This window comes from Meriones unguiculatus, chromosome 3 (genome assembly GCF_030254825.1).
Source record: "Meriones unguiculatus strain TT.TT164.6M chromosome 3, Bangor_MerUng_6.1, whole genome shotgun sequence".
NCBI classification, from domain to species: Eukaryota; Metazoa; Chordata; class Mammalia; order Rodentia; family Muridae; genus Meriones; species Meriones unguiculatus.
Window position 1 is genome coordinate 75398105 of NC_083351.1, and position 16752 is coordinate 75414856.

Genomic DNA, 16752 nt, shown 5'->3' on the forward strand with positions numbered 1-16752 from the left:
AATACTCCAAAAGCATGTTTGATGATGTTTCAAGTTATTTTTCTTCATAATAAGCTCCTATGAGTACAGAAGACAGTATATTGCAGGGAGATATTATTGCTGATGAATGTGTAAATCACAGTTGTTTTACTTAGTCTTAATGAAAAAATGGAAATGAAGCTCTGTACTTTCCCATCTTCACTGAAAGGCCATCAGGTTAGTGACAGAGAGAAGAGTTTTCTGAATTTCAAGTTCTCCTCCCCACTTAATTGGGCATAGATAGTAAATGCAAGAGCAGGTCCACCAGAAGGAAAAAAAAAATCCAAGCTTCTATCTCAGTATTATACCACCATTCTACACAACTTTAAGAGAACACTAAGAAATTTTGAGAAGTTCTATTTTAAATAAAAAACTAATTCTCAGATTACACTTGGGCCCAGAATAGCAATATATTACTTGAATGGCAGCATGGTAAGACTGACAGACAAGCGAGTCTAAAGTCAAGTATTATCTCTTTGCCAGAAGGTACATTTTCTACATCAACAAGTAGTATTGTATTCTGTTTATCGACAATAAGAATATTGCTATTTAATTTTTATGCTTAATTTTTTAAATTTTTATATTAATTACAGTTTATTTACTTTGAATCCTAGCTGTAGCCCCTTCCTCATTTCCTCCCAATTCCACCCTCCCTCCCTCTTCTCCTCCCTGCCCCTCTCTAAGTCCACTGAAGGGAGAGGTCCTCCTCCCCTTCCATCTGACCCTAGCTTATGAGGTCTCATCAGTACTGGCTACAATGTCCTTCTCTGTGGTCTAGGTAGGCTGTTCCTCCCTCAGGGTTGGGGGATGTCAAAGAACCAGCCACTGAGTTCATGCCAGAAACAGCCCCTGTTCCCCTTACTAGGAAAACCCACTTGGATAATGAGCTGCCATGGGCTACATCTTAGCAGGGGTTCTAGGTTATCTCCATGCAAGGTACTTGTTTGGAGAGTCAATCTCAGAAAAGACCCCTGGGCCCAGATATATTTGGTCTTTGTAAAACTCAACAATGAACTGCTATATGTATCATTAGCAACATAAGCAAAATATCATCCTGATTCTAAGTTCTTTTACTTGGTCATTTAAAAAAGACCAAGCAGAAAAGGAGTATGAAATCTACTATATTCCTACCAATAATGGTGAAATATTGTCATAAAACCCAGTGTTTAACTTTATTGTGGGAGTAGCTTCACTCAAGTCTCTTAAAGAAAAACTGTTCTAGGCAGTGAATGAGGGATTAGAGATACAAAAAGATACACCAAACAAAACAAAACAAACAAACAAACAAACAAACAAAAAACAGGCCTCACCCTAAGCCCCTCAGTCCACTGTGGTGATGGTGAGAGACATAATGAACAATCATACCTAATCAGTCACAATACTAGAGGCTAAAAATCTAATTCTCAGCTCCTTTGCATGCTGTCAATTCACCCATCCACTCACCCATCCACTCCTTGCTTTGTTCTTCTGGTTTTAAGTACCAGTTCCAAATCTATGGGAAACATCAAAGGGAATGAACTAGTTTTTAGCTTGACAATGGACTCAGGAATAAAGTTCGTGTTTCAAATATCATGGTGCTGACATGAAGTATGGTCAACTGGAGAAACACTGTTCTAATACCAAGTAAGTCTTATAAACAAGCCTTTTGAGGAAAGCTCTTCCGTTTTGGATATTTTATTTATATGTTTCCTTTCAGGAGACCAAATCTCTACTAAAATTCATTTTAAGCCTTTCAGTCTAATAGATGATGTCAAAAGTAAAAAGCATGTTCAGGAGAGATTTTTCTAGATTATCCAAAAGTAGTGTTCTTTGCTTTCAAGTTTCATTTCATTTTATTTTATTTTTTAAATGACTGTATGTGTAAACAGATTGATTTGTCCAAGATGCTTTCTCATGAGTTTTCTAACAAGCTCTTACGTCAGGTTTTTCAGATTGTTTCTGTTACAGTATCGAAAGCTCCTTGAATACAAAATTTCCTGTCAACTTTTCCAACTGACAGTGTACTGCACAGAGTAGAACTTACCATGTTTGTTGACTGAACCACCACATCCCCAAGAAGACTATTCAATATCTAGTAGGCTACAACAAATGTCTTGAAGGTAGTATATAAAATCTAGTCAATGAGAACTTCAGGCATTCATAAAATTTTACTCATAGACAAGGTTTTTCTGTGCAGTCCAGCCTGCAGCCCTTCTGCCGAGTCACCTGAGTACTTAAATTACTGATTTTAAACTTTTTAAGAAGCAGGGGGAAAAAAAACTGTAGCAAAATGTCCTAGCCCAACTCCTGAGGCAGAGCTAATTGCTTTGATGACTCAGCATTGCCCATAAACCATTTCCCATTAGAACAAGAATAATTCCTGACTACTCTTGCCAGAAACTTTCTGATGAAGAAATATGCTTTCTGGAGTCAAAATGCAAGTATGAGAAGTCATCTTCATGGTCTCATGCTGGGAGGAACAGGCAAGAGTTCAAGGCCAGCCTGGACTATATGGTAAATTCTGTCAGTCTGGACAGTTAAAAGATAACCAAGCAAACACATAAAACAATAACTACAGAGTGGGGTGGCAGTGGTGGCTGAGGAGAGACAGGGGTCAAGAGACAGAACAAGACAAAGGGAAAGGGATAAGACAGTGGCTGGAAATAGGTACTAGAAAATAGTATAAACAAGAACAAGGACAGTGAGCAACAACTCCAAGACAGGAACAAAAATTAGCCAACAAGTCAATCTGAAGAACCCTGGAATCAAAAGTAGGGAAGAACTAGAATCCGACATTATATCAGAAATGCTGGTGTCAGCCTAGCAGAAAATGGTATAAAATAGTGCTTAAAAGAACGCAAAAGGGAAGACCCATGTGCCCAGGTTTTTTGGATCTGTTGTTCTTCTTGTGAAGCTCCTGTCCTCTCTAGATCTTACTATTTCCCACTACTTTCATAAGATTCCCTGCACTCTGCCCAACAGTTGCCCATCAGGCTCAGCATCTGCTTTTATAGTCTGCAGGGTAGAGCCTTTCAGAGGCCCTCTGTGACAGGCTAATTTGTTCCCTGTTTTCTCCTTCTTCTGCTGTCCATCCTCTTTGCCTTTCTGGATGGGGATTGAGCATTTTACCCAGAGTTCTCCCTCTTGATTAGTTTCTTTAGGTGTACAGATTTTAGTAGGTTTATCCTATATTATATATCTACATGAGCGAGTATACACCGTGTGTGTCTTTCTCCTTCTGGGATAGCTCACTCAGGATGATCTTTCCCAGTTCCCACCATTTATCTGCAAATTTCACGATTTCCTTGTTTTTTATTGCTGAGGATCATTCCATTGTGTAGATGTACCATGCTTTCTATATCCATTCTTCAGTTGAGGGGCATCTTGGTTGTTTCCAGCTTCTGGCTATTACAAATAAGGATGCTACAAACATGGTTGAGCAAATGTCCTTGTTGTGTACTTGAGACTCTTTTGGATATATGCCGAGGAGTGGTATGGCTGGATCTTGAGGAAACACTATTCCTAATTGTCTGAGAAAGTGCCAGACTGATTTCCAGAGTGATTGTACACAAGTTTACATTCAAGTAGCATGCATGGAGATAACCCAGAACCTGCACAGATATAGCCCATGACAGTTCAGTCTCCTAGTGGCTTCCATAGTAATGGGAAGAGGGACTGCCTCTGACATGAACGGATTGGCCTGGTCTTTGATCACCTCCCCCTGCGAGGAGAGCAGCCTTTCCAGGCCACAGAGGAAGACAATGCAGCCACTCCTGATGAGACCTAATATACTAGGCTCAAAAGGAAGGAAAAGAAGACCTCCCCTACCAGTGGACTTGGGGAGGGACATGCATGGAGGAGGAGGAAGAGAAGGATTGGGAGGGGAGGAGGGAGGGAGCTACGGGGGGGTACAAAGTAAATAAAGTGTAATTAATAAAAAAAATTAAAAAAAAGAACACAAAAGGGCCTCATAGGAATGATCAAACAAAGTGCCTGACTAAGTTTGCTAACTAAGAAGACATCACAGTTGATGAGTGAAAAATCTTGATATGGAGAAACTAAATGTTGGGGCTATAGCTCAATTAGTAGAAAGCTTGGCTATCACGCAGGAAGTCCTGGGTTTGATACTTAGCACTGTTTAAAGGCAAATGTGGTAGTCCACTCCTCTAATCCCAGCGTTTTCCCAAGTAGAGGCAAGAGAATCAAGGAGATCAATGTCATCTTTGGCTACTTAGTGAGTTCAAAACCATCCTAGGCTATATGAAATCCTAGCTACAAACAAATACCAAAAAGGAATGAATAAATGCTTAAGAGTGCTAAGGAAATACTTGCTGAATACATGCAATAAGCATAAGGTGTGGGCAACCAGGTGTGGGTCACTACCCCTTTGACAAACCTCCATCTTCAAAAATATTTATATTATGTTTTAAAACAGTAGTAAAATTACAGTTATGGAGGAGGAACAAAAATAAATTTATGGTTGGGGGTCACCACAACATGAGGACAGTATTAAAGTGTCACAGAATCAGGAGGGTCTAGAGCCACTACATTAAGGGAACTATGTGCTTTTAAGAAAAAAGAAAATATGTAACTTCTAGAAAGAGTTTAGCTAGTTGAACGCTTTGTATCAGGGGTGGTGTGAATAGAGACTCAAACGGTCAACCTCCATGCCCAAGGTTCTGTGTATTCCATCCAGTGGAATAAAAGCAAGCCTTCCTACGCTTTCAGGTTTCAGCTTTCTGTTAATTTCTAGCATACTTCTTAGCGAGTTCTTTGATACTTTCGTGTTGCCTATTTATGTTTGGTTTCCTTGGAGGTTTTAGTGATTTTTTGTTTGTTTTGAATCCTTCTTCTTTCCTAGAAACTAAATTCAATGAGGGAGATATTAGACCTACCTTTTCATATTTATATTCTCAAAGATTAACACAATGTCTATAACACAAGAAACTCCTGTTAAATAAATATTTCAGAGTGATGAAAATGATGCTGATAGGGGCTCACCAGGGGTAGGGCAATACGGCAAAGGGTAATCCCCATTGTGAAGGTCACATCTGTTTGCTAGGAATGAGCCTGGCACATACTGCCTCTGCATAAGCTACTCTTAATTCAGGCAACTCTGTAGACAAAGAGATCAGTTAGTACTATGCATTCTCAAGTCTACCTCCAGGTCCTTAGTACCGCAAAGAGACTAGCCGTGATGAAACACTACCAAGGAATGCTTGTCTTTTACTTTGGTTTACCTTTTAGTGGATAACAGGTCTCACCTACTTTTTTTTAAAACATGATTTATTAAGGCAAAGTTTACATAGCATAGAGGATTACAGACATCAACATGAAAGTTCAAGGGCATCTAGCACATTCCCATGTTGTGCTATCACTAACTACCTGATACTCCAAAACATTTCCTTCATTCTAAAGAAAACTCTAGCCCAATAGGCAATTACTCTCAATTCTCCATTTTCATTTTCCCTATCCTGTAGTGAACAAAAAGATCTGTATTCTCCTTCTGTGTATTATCTACCAGAAGTATTTCATATAAATTGCATTATATATTAACTTTTGAACGTAGCCTCTATAACTTAATTGAGTATGATGTTTTGGAAGTTTTGAAATATATATCAGCAGTTAATTCTCTTTCATGGTGGGATAATTTTCCATTATACACCCCACCCCCCACATTAATTTAACCATGTATCTGTTGATGAATATTTGTGCTACTTTTACCTTTTAGCTACCATGGATATTGCCATTAGAAACTTGTGTGCAGATATACTGGTTTGGAGCTCCCATTCTGGTTCTTTTTGCTACACATATTAGGAATAGAACTGTAAAGTTATATGCCAAGTCTAGGCTTAACTTTTCACCACCAAACCATTCTGCATGTCCATGCTCTCAACATTTTCCATTTTTCAACCTTGGTCTTGGTCATTATAGTGGATGCAACAGGCACCTCAATGTGGTGCTTTAATCTGTTGTAAGGGTTAATTTTCACTGTTTCTCTTTTCTGCTAGGTACTTCTTAATATTCTTGCAATTGATCATCTTCACTCTCTATTACAAACTTCAGATTTAGGCTTAGAAAGGAGTCTTTTGGAGAAACTAGATATTGAGCAGAGAGTAAATATTCCAAAACAGTACACATTAGCAAACAGAGATGAGGGTTAAGATCTGTGATTAGATACAGAAGCAGAGGCAGTAGTCAGGAAATAACAACAATAAGAGGCCCCCATAGGAAATGACTTCTCTACCCAGCGAGGAGATCTCCCAAATAGACTGCTGATATGAATAGATGAAATGCTAGGGTATGGTCAAAAAATAACTTTAACTTTCTCCCATTCTGTGCTAGCCAGCTCACTGTAGAATACCTGAGGAAGCTCAGTTTTACAAGTATGCAAGGCTTTTATGGCACTAACTATAGGTAGGTTCATCCTGACTGACAGAGTCTGAGTTCCTGGAAATGTAGGGGGTCTTATCAGTATCCAGTGGTGTCTATTTTCCCTACAAATATACCTGAATTGCTTAATACCATGTACTTTTATGAGACACTCAAAAATGATTGTGAGTATCTTATCAGTGGGTTTCAGTTTGTGCACCCTTGTATAAAAATCCATGAAACTCTCTCTCTTTCGAGTTCCACTAAATCCATTTCTCTCTCATTTCAGTCTCAGCATTGCAATCCAGCTCTACAGGTAGCAAATTGAAATGTTTAGTGGCCCATTGCAGACAGATTGAATCTGCAAAGAATACAGCAATAAGAAAGAAGCAAGGCATCAATATCATACGGCAAAGCTCTCACCAATGACAGCGCTGATGCAGGCTGGGTGATTGAGCATTTGTTAAACTTCTACCATTGTGAAAGTAACCTATTATTTTCCTGGTTGTATGCTGAAATGCCTCAATCACTGACAGAACAAGTCAGTAAAAAAATGATCCAGTGCATTTTCTATCGCCTTTCGTCCATGCGGACAGTGCAGTGGCATATGGTCCCCGCAGCCCCTGAACACACTCGACCAGTAGAATGTTTAATTTATCCCTTCTCTCAGTCATTTTGCAAAATGACTGATAATAGCTATAGCTGGTACCGATGGCTTTTTCTTTTCCTCTTCTTTCTCTTTTTTCACTGTCTACTAAGGAAAGACTGATAACATGACATGATTTTCTGGTTCATGATTACTCCATAAAAAAGATAAGAAGGATGTGGTGCTTTGTGAAAGCAAAACAAAGGGAACAAGAAGCAGGCAGCAGCTTCCCCAGAAGAGCTTCCTTATCTCTGACTACACCATAAAAACAGTTGCAGGCTCTTGCCAAGGGTGGACCAAGTAGCACCGCATATCTGCAATCCCTGTCCCAACTATTTTCCATGTCTAAATAATGAAACCATGGAGTGAATTCCCAGTGAAACTCCAACATGCAACATGAGCCATAAATGCTGCACTGACTCAGGGCTCAGAGTCAGAGGAAAATATTGGAAAAAGCCTGCAAGATCAGGTGCAGAAGCAGATGAAGATGATCCATCTCCAAGGGTTGCCCCACCCTGCAATGGGAGCCAGCCCATCACAGATTCTTCCCAAATGTTCTGTTCTAAAAGCTCAAACACTACTGTGCAATCCAATTAAAAACTGGGGAACAGAGCTAACCAGAAAATTATTGGTAGAGGAATATATAATGGCAGAGAAACCTTAAAGAAATCCTCAACATCCTTAGGGAGATGCAAATCAAAACGACTCTGAGATGTCACCTTACACCCATCAGAATGACTAAGGTCAAAAATTCAAATGACAACACATGCTGGAGAGGTTGTAGAGAAAGGGGAACCCTCCTCCACTGCTGGTGGGAATGTAAACTGGTACAACCACTCTGGAAATCTATCTGGCGCTTTCTCAGACAAACAGGAATAGTGCTTCCTCAAGATACAGTTATACCAATCCTAGGCATATATCCAAAAGAGGCTCAAGTACACAAAAAGGACATTTGCTCAACCATGTTCATAGCATCTTTATTCATAGTAGCCAGAATCTGGAAACAATCCAGATATCCCTCAACTGAGGAATGGATACAGAAATTGTGGTACATTTACACAAGGGAATACTACTCAGCAATTAACAACAAGAAAATCACGAAATTTGCAGGCAAATGGTGGGAACTAGAAAAAAGCATCCTGAGTGAGGTATCCCAGAAGCAGAAAGACACACACGGTATATACTCACTTATAAGTGGACATTAGACATATAATATAGGATAAATACACTAAAATCTGTACACCTAAGGGAGCTAATCAAGGAGGACTCTGGGTAAAGATGATCAATCCATACTCAGACAGGCAAATGGGGTGGATATTGGAAGAGGGAGAAAACAGGGAATAGGACAGGAGCCTACCACAGAGGGCCTCTGAAAGACTCTACCTAGCAAGGTATCAAAGCAGATGCTGAGACTCATAGCCAAACTTTGGGCAGAATGCAGGGAATCTTATGAAAGAAGGGGGAGACAGAAAGACCTGAAGGGGACAGGAGCTCCACAAGGAGTGCAACAGAACTAAATTATCTAGGCCCAGGGGTCTTTTCTGAGACTGACTCTCTAACCAAGGACCATGCATGGAGATAACCTAGAACCCCTGTTTGGATGTAGCCAAGTGGGTTTTCCTAGTAAGGGGAACAAAGACTGTTTCTGACATGAACTCAGTGGCAGGCTCTTTGACATCCGCCAACCCGGGGGGAGGAGCAACCTTGCTAGACCACAGAGGAGGACATTGCAGCCAGTCTTGAAGAGACCTGATAAGCTAGGGTCAGACAGAAAGGGAGGAGGACCGCCCCTATCAGTGGACTGGGGGAGGGGCATAGGTGGAGAAGAGAGAGGAAGCGTGGGATTGGGAGGGGGTAAGGGAGGGAGCTACAGTTGGGATACAAAGTGAATACACTGTAATTAATACAAAAATAAAAATTTAAAAATTTACATCATTTTCCCAACTTATCACAGCTATATAGTTATCCATTTCTTTTTAGGAGTAAAAAGCTTCCATATAAATCCTTCCATGTCCCAATGTTCCTAGTAATTCACTATGTGCTCAATGAATATCCTGGCTTCAAATGTCCCATCAGCAGTACCTTAAATAAAACAGTTTTTTTTTTAAATGTAAACATACATAAACATGGCATGAGCTTTGATTTAGTGGGCTAGAGGCAGTGAAGCTTGAGGTATGAAAGCAGTCCATTAATGTTAGTCTGAATGTTTGCTGTTCCTTCATTAGCGCACAGGTGGAAGTTCTGATCCCAAATGTTAGCAGTTCATCAGAGGGGGTTTTGAGGGGCTTATAGGTGGTTACAAAGGTGGCATTTCTATAGAAAACAGCCAGATAAGCACTTTCTTCTAGTTCTTGACATCTTTTCTTTCTTTTCTTCTTCCTCCTCCTCTCAATGAACTCATAAGAAGAAATAAGTGTGCAAGTCAGAAAGGGAGCCCTCGACACAAACTTATGTTTGTACCAGGATCTGTGCCTTGGGCCTCTAGACTTCTAGAAAATACTGTTTCTGGAGCCATTTAGTCTGAGGTAGTTTGCAATGGCAGTCTGAGTTACAAACACATATTCATAATCTTACATCATATTTATACTAATTGGGCAAATTAACCAATTCTGAATCATTCCTCCAAAGAGCTTGTGGTTGCAGCAATCCCCAACCTACACCTATTAGTGGGAAAAAGAGTATGGGGCTAAGTCAGCAGGTGTCTGATAACCTGGTCAAGCAGGCCACTCTTTCCCATCTGAAGGAAGAATCAACAGGTCAGTAAATCGGGAACTTTCTCTTGCTCTTCTTCCAAGTTTGATATTGAAAACTATAATTTCTGTCAACAAACTAGAAGTTCCCTGGATATATACCCTTGAGCTATCTACTTTTGGATAGTTAGCTGTCTTACTTTTCTCCTAGTTTCAATTGTACTTTTTATGATAAAAAAGCAGTAATTATTGGAAAGGCTGTCAAATCACCTATGATTTAATCCTCATTTCATAATTCTGACGATTCTTATACCTGTTTCCGGCTGGGCTAACAATCATCTACCTTTCCCTATGCAGTAACAGGAGAAGTGCATATGTGCATGTATGTACTCCCTCTGCAGTGTGCAATGGATGTCACTGGCAAACCTCGTTCATAAACCCCTACCATGTCAAGGCGGGCATATGTTGCAACTGTTTAACTGCTTGATCCATTTAAGTAATCCATTTATTTAGAAGTTAAGAAAATAAGACAAACACCGTTTTTCACAAGAGTCAGACTTGCATATGCATATATACATAGTGCCCATAAAAGTGATATTAATTCAAATTAAATCAAACTCTGATTTACTGGGCTAGAGACGAAGAAGCTTGAGGTATAAAAGCTTGGAGGGGAAGTCCATGAGTGAACTAGCAAAAAGGCCGATTAAACCAACTCAGATCCAATTCAGATCATCACGTCCCAGATGTGGAACTACGCAATCTGTGGTTTTAACTACATCTGTTTAGTTAAAGTCTACAAGTCTACAATTACAGTTTATTTTAAATTACTCAAGAGAAAATACAAATTGGCAATAGGACTCTAGGAATTTTCAACCTCTTGGTGGAATACTGACAAATGCGAGATATTACTTGTAGTTCACTGGCATACATCTCTGTATTATGATACTCAAATCCATTATTTCTATTTATTTCACCAGACAAGAATAAGTTATACAATTATTTCTTTTTAAAATTTCTTCTCAAAAATTGTATGGGTACATTTATACCTGCTTCTCGCTGACTACTGCATGTACCCATGGAGACCAGAACTGGACATAAGCTACTGGGGAACAGGTGGCACTGAAACCTGATATGGGAGGCTGCATCTGAACCTGTGCCCGGTACAAGAGCAGCAAGTACTCTTAACTATTTTCTGAGTACCTATATTAAATAAAACATAACTGCTCCAAGTGACCCTTCATAATTAAACTTTAATTCAGGGGAAGCTTAAGATTTGATCACATTAAATTTTTTAAATATGAGCACTGTTAATACTTAATATCAGAGAAGGGCTCCTCTTCTCTTTAGTTGACAAAACATAAATGCCAAAGGAATCCCTGCAATCTTTCTTGGGACAGGTTTGATATCCGAGTGTCCACATGAAAAATAATTGTCACGTCAACTTATTTCATGCAGTAAAAACATAACTTCAGCAGAATAAGTGCATACAGATTGTTGTTATAACCCAAATGATCTGACACACACATTTTGAACAGCTAAAACAGATTTTAGTACAAACTCATAAGTTTAAAGGCTAAGGAACAACTAGGCTTCCTCTCAGATAGCCTTTTACTAATGAGTGAGTGGGCACAAATTCACTAAAATTTGGAATTTGTAAAAACCCATGAAGCAAACAAGAGACATATTTGGGAAAAGAGACAACAAACAGTATCATTTCAATTTCTTTTGTTTTCATGCAAGGTAAAGATGACCTTGACCTAAAGAATTTGAGTCAACACCCTACAAACCAGACAATAAGCCATCTCTTAATTTTGTTTTTATTAAAAGGTGGCTTTCAGAGAAAAATCAGAGTAAATTTAAAGAACAGTTTTGCTTATACACAAGTGTGGAAACAATACTGTAAGTTATGCTAACCACCCTGGCAATGTGCAAGTTGTTATACTTTAGTTAAGAAAAATCTTAGTGTAAAGCAATAGAAATAAACCAGAGAAAACCCAAGCATGTAACATTTATTGGCCAATGTTTTCCCCAAATCCATCTTCCATCTCTAGGCTATGAGTCCAGTTGCATTCTGTGAGAATAATAACCTCTCGTGGAAGACAGTTTGGCAATGGTAGTTTACTGAAAAGTATACAGGATTGAAACAAATGACCGGAGTGTCAGACAAAATTTAAGGAGCAATCTGTATGGCTTCAGCAAGCTATTTACTTCCTCATACCTCAGTTTTCCAAGGGTCACAATAAATCTATCACTCACCAATATAATGTGAAATCATTTGCTCTCTACCGCAGGAAAAAATAATGTATTTTATTCATTAAACCAAAATAAATATTTAGTGAATATGTCCCAAACCTTACCCTATAGTATCATAATCACGAGGAGGAAGCCCAAGTCTAAGGATTGTTTGCAATGTTCCCTGAGAAATTCTGATACACTTAATTCTAGGTCTGTGCTTAACATGGGTTTTGTCAAATGGCTAACAACTAAAACATTGCTGCTCCACAGTTTAATAAGGGAGGGTGCCATATGAACAAAACCAAACCAAATTGTGGCAAGCACAACAATGGACAGTGAGAAGGAGCGTGGAATTACTGTGCTATTCTAAAACAGCTAAAGAAATAAGTGTATTGTAATATTCTGATGTCAACATCAACAAAGTCCAAAACATACAGAAAATGAAATTTGAATAAAATCCGTTAGTTGCATATTAAGTTAGAAATTAATGTAAAGAAAGATATTATATTTTTAAGGATGTTTTTTGTGTACTGTGTAGTCAGACGCTGATTTCTGTGTTCTACAATCTGGTTACAATCATGTGGGCATTGTCATGGTCATTGATCAACGTTGTGTAAATTTTGCACTCTAATTATCTCTGATTGGCTAATAAAGAAGCTGAGCAGCCTATAGATGGGCAAGTGAGGACAAGCTGGCAGGCCTTCCATTCCCAAATGAAGGGTCTCAGGTAGGGACCACAAGGTAGAGAAAGAAGGAGAATGTGCCATGAGGAGCTTGCCATTAGGGCAGAAAGTCACAGCAAGGGACAAGGGAAGGACAAGGGAAGAATGATATGGCAAATAAAAGGGCACATAGCTGGGAGGTGGCCAGACTAGCATAACTTGGTTAAAATAGACGAATATGTGCCCAGTTATAGAGCTTAAAGTTTGTTGAATATATCTAATAAGAGTGCCATTATTTTAAAGTTAGGGTGGGTACTAGAAAAGTACCCTACTAATTCCTTAATTTCACAATCATATACATTTAATTTAAATCACATACTTCTATCAAAAACCTAATTAATTCTGATGAATATAATATCAGCAGTGAAGGATTTAAGCATTGATACAGTGGCATGTTAATTTATATGAAATACTTTAGAAAAGCTTTCATTTTCAGAGGTAATTTTATTACTCTTAATAATTCCTATAAATTCTATAGAAATATATATTGTATTTGGGATTATAGATTTGTCTTTAATGGAATTGCATATCAATTAATATTATGTTTCTAAAGATATAGAATAAAATACATATATCCTTTTTAAAAATTATAAAAAAACAAATATAAATGTTCAGAATTTATAATTTATAATGTCATATCTTAAATGCTGCTGTTCAGTAAATATCTGTGTGTGCGTGTGGAGAGAGACAGGAAGAAAGAGAGGGAGAGAAAAAGGAAGAAAGAGAGAAAGCAGACAGAGAGAGAGAGAGAACTACATATATAATATATATTTTTAATAGCTTAAGAATCATTGAAAATAGCCTCTGAGTCCTAAATGGGATATCTATATTAAACCCACCACACCAAGACTCATTGAATACTGCTTAAAAAGAGGTAGAAGGAAGGCAAGAGCACCAGAGTGAGGAACAGTGCTATAAATGTCTTCTAGACATGACATGCTTTTTGCATACATCAATTTACAGTAGCTATATTTATCAGTACACAACCTATAAAAGATCAGGCCAGACAAAAATTCTTGCATAAATAGGTAGATGATCTCCAGGCCACATTCCTTACTGAGTAGCTACTAAGAATGGATAGTTATTGGGTGAGAATAGTTATTGGAAGAATCATTCTTTGTTGATAATGTGGCCACTGGTAGGTTTCCTATACTTCAGTGAATGGCCCCACATGCATGTACATGCACATGTGAGCAGACACACACACACGAACGCACATGCCATGAAACTGGGAGGAAGTACGTTAGCTGGAAGATGGTCCCTGAAATCTGGTGTAACAAAACAGTAATTACTTTACACAATGACAAAGAAGAGCTATATCACATGTAATACATTAACAGATATTTTTGCTATTATAGCATTTGATTCATACAATATCAGTTAAGAGGACCTTAACATAGATGTCTGTAGAATTCCATTTCCAACTTTTAAATGCCGAGAGCAAAACAGGCATCACTTAATAATGCTTACTAGCAAAGTTGCTACCACTGCCACAATTATCAACACAGACTGATTCAAGCTATTAATAGCTTAGTTTCACCAACCTGTTGGCAAACAGTTCATGATTTTATTATGATAACTTATTACTAAATGATACCAAACTTCTCCAAACTGAAAGGCTAACTGGAAGGAATTCAACTCCTAAGAGCTAAAGAGAGAGGGGAAAATGATGAGACAGTACCCTCAAAGTCTACTCTTTCTCTAAAAAGGGGCTAGGAACAATTCACAGTGGTAATGAATGCACTTGGCTAGTGTGCATAAGACCCTTGAATCCACTGCAGCGTTACTGAAAATGAATGTCAAAAGCACATGTTCTTTAACTGCTTCCCTTTGTAAATATGGTTAGGTCTGAGGTAGACAGCCTAGATGTGGTAAACAAACAACCAGGTTCCTGTGGGAGAAAGAGAAAGAAAATGACATAATATCATCCTATTCTGTTTCTTGAAACAAATCAGTTATCTTCCACCCTTGGAGCATTTATAATGTCTGTTTACGTATCCATTCTGTTAATCTGTGTCTTTTTACTGGAGAGTTGAGTCTATTGATGTTGAGAGAGATTAATGACCAGTGGCTGTTAGATCCTTTGATTTTGATGTTGGCTGTGGTCATAAGCTTGTGTGCTTGGTTGCTTTTTGTTTTACTGTAGTAAGGTTAATTATTTCCTGTGTTTTCTTGACAGAAGCTAATTTTCTTGGGTTGTATTTTCCCTTCCAGTGTCTTCTGTAATGTTGGATTTGTGTGTAGTTATTGTTGAAATTTGTTTTTGTCATTGAATATCTTGTTTTCTTCGTTTATGAGGACTGAGAGTTTTGCAGTGTATAGTAGCCTGGGCTGACATCTGTGTTCTCTTAGGGTCTGCATGATATCCGTCCAGGCCCTTCTGGCTTTCATAGTCTCTGTTGAAAAGTCAGGTGTGATTCTAATGGGTTTGCCATTATATGTTACTTGGCCTTTTTCCCTTGCAGCTTTTAGTATTTTTTCTTTGTTCTGTATACTTACTGTTTTGATTATTATGTGGCGGGAAGATTTTCTTTTCTGGTCAAATTTGTTGGGTGTTCTGTAGGCCTCTTGTATTCTTATTGGCCTCTCCTTTAACTTGGGGAAATTTTCTTCAATGATTTTGTTGAAAATATTTTCTGGGCCTTGGAAAAGGGAGTCTTCTTTTTCTTCTATACCTATTATTCTTAGGTTTTGTCTTTTCATATTGTCTTGAATTTCTTGGACGGTCTGTGTCAGGAATTTTTTGGATTTAACATTTTCTTTGACAGATACATCTATTTCTTCCATTGTATCTTCTACACCTGAGATTCTTTCTTCCATCTCTTGTAGTTTGTTGGTTATGCTTACCTCTGTAGTTCCTGTTTTCTTCCCTAAATTCTTCCTCTCCATTATTTCTCCATTATTTCCATTTGTGTTTTCTTTAATTTTTCCAGTTCTATCTTCAGGTCTTGATTTGTTTTGTTTACTTCCTTCACTTGTCTGACTGTATTTTCCTCTTTTTCTTTTAGTTCCTTCAACTCTGTTTCTTTTATTTCTTTCGGTGATTTAATTATTTCTTCTCTGAAGACCGCAAACTGTTTGGCTGCATCTTCCTGTATTTCTTCACAGATGGCCATAATCTGCTTGTCTTTAACTTCCTCCATTTCTTTACGGATAGCCATGATCTGTTTGATTTTATCTTCCTCTAATTCTTTACGTATTTTGTTTGTTTCCTCTATTATCCTCTTCATCAGCATAGATGCAAGGTCATCTTCTTGATTTTCTATTGTGCTGCGTTGTCCAGGGCTGTTCGCCCCTGGATGGCTGGGTTCTGGAGATACCATATTGCTCTGTCTTTTGTTGGTTGAGCTTTTACGCTGACCTCTACCCATTGGGCTGTTTTAGGTGTTGGCTGTTAGTTTCTGTGCTTCCTGGAGTCCTGAGGTAGGGAGAATCCCCTTGGCCAGAAGATGATTTTTCCTGACGAAGTCTTCCTCTGCTTTTTGGGTATGGTCACTGTATGGCCAGTGTTTCTCAGGAATTGCCACTGCTCACCTCAGGTGTTTAGCCCTGAGTAGTAGCTGTGGTCTTTGTTAGGCAGGGGGGCTCTCCTCTTACCCATAGATGTTCTCAAGACAGCTGCCCCACTGCTGGGTTTCTCGTTATAAATTTACTGAGCTGCTGCTGTTGTTACAGTTTTCCAGGTACAGTCCTCTTGAAGAACCTGCTGATTCCCTAGCTGTGGGGTTTTCTCCCAACAGGGAAACTCAGTCTGTTATCCTGGGGCACACAGTTCTGTCTGGGAAAGTGAGAGGAGCACCCAGCAAGTCTCTGGGCCAGAGGCTGAGTGCTCCGCTCTGGGCCTGGAGAATGTGCACCTAGGTTGAGTTGGCACCTGTTTGCGCCGCTCTGGTCTCGAGGCTGGACCAGAAGCTGTGTGTCCCTGTCTGGGATGTAGGCTGCAGGCACTGCTCTGTTCCGGACGCTGTGGGTGCAGCCCTTTTGAAGGACCAGGGATTCCCACAGTTTTGTCAGTCTAGCTAGGGATATCTGGTTGATCCTTGGCACAGTATCTGTGGGCTGCTGTAATGGCTCTCTGGCTTTTGTAGGT

At 39.0% G+C, this 16752-nt stretch overlaps 1 protein-coding gene across 2 annotated transcripts in view; it reads right to left on the reverse strand.

Moving 5' to 3' along the window:
• Exoc4 (exocyst complex component 4) overlaps positions 1–16752 on the reverse strand; it is an 817398-nt gene that overhangs the window by 364562 nt on the left and 436084 nt on the right. The gene's annotated exons all lie outside the window — the stretch shown is intronic.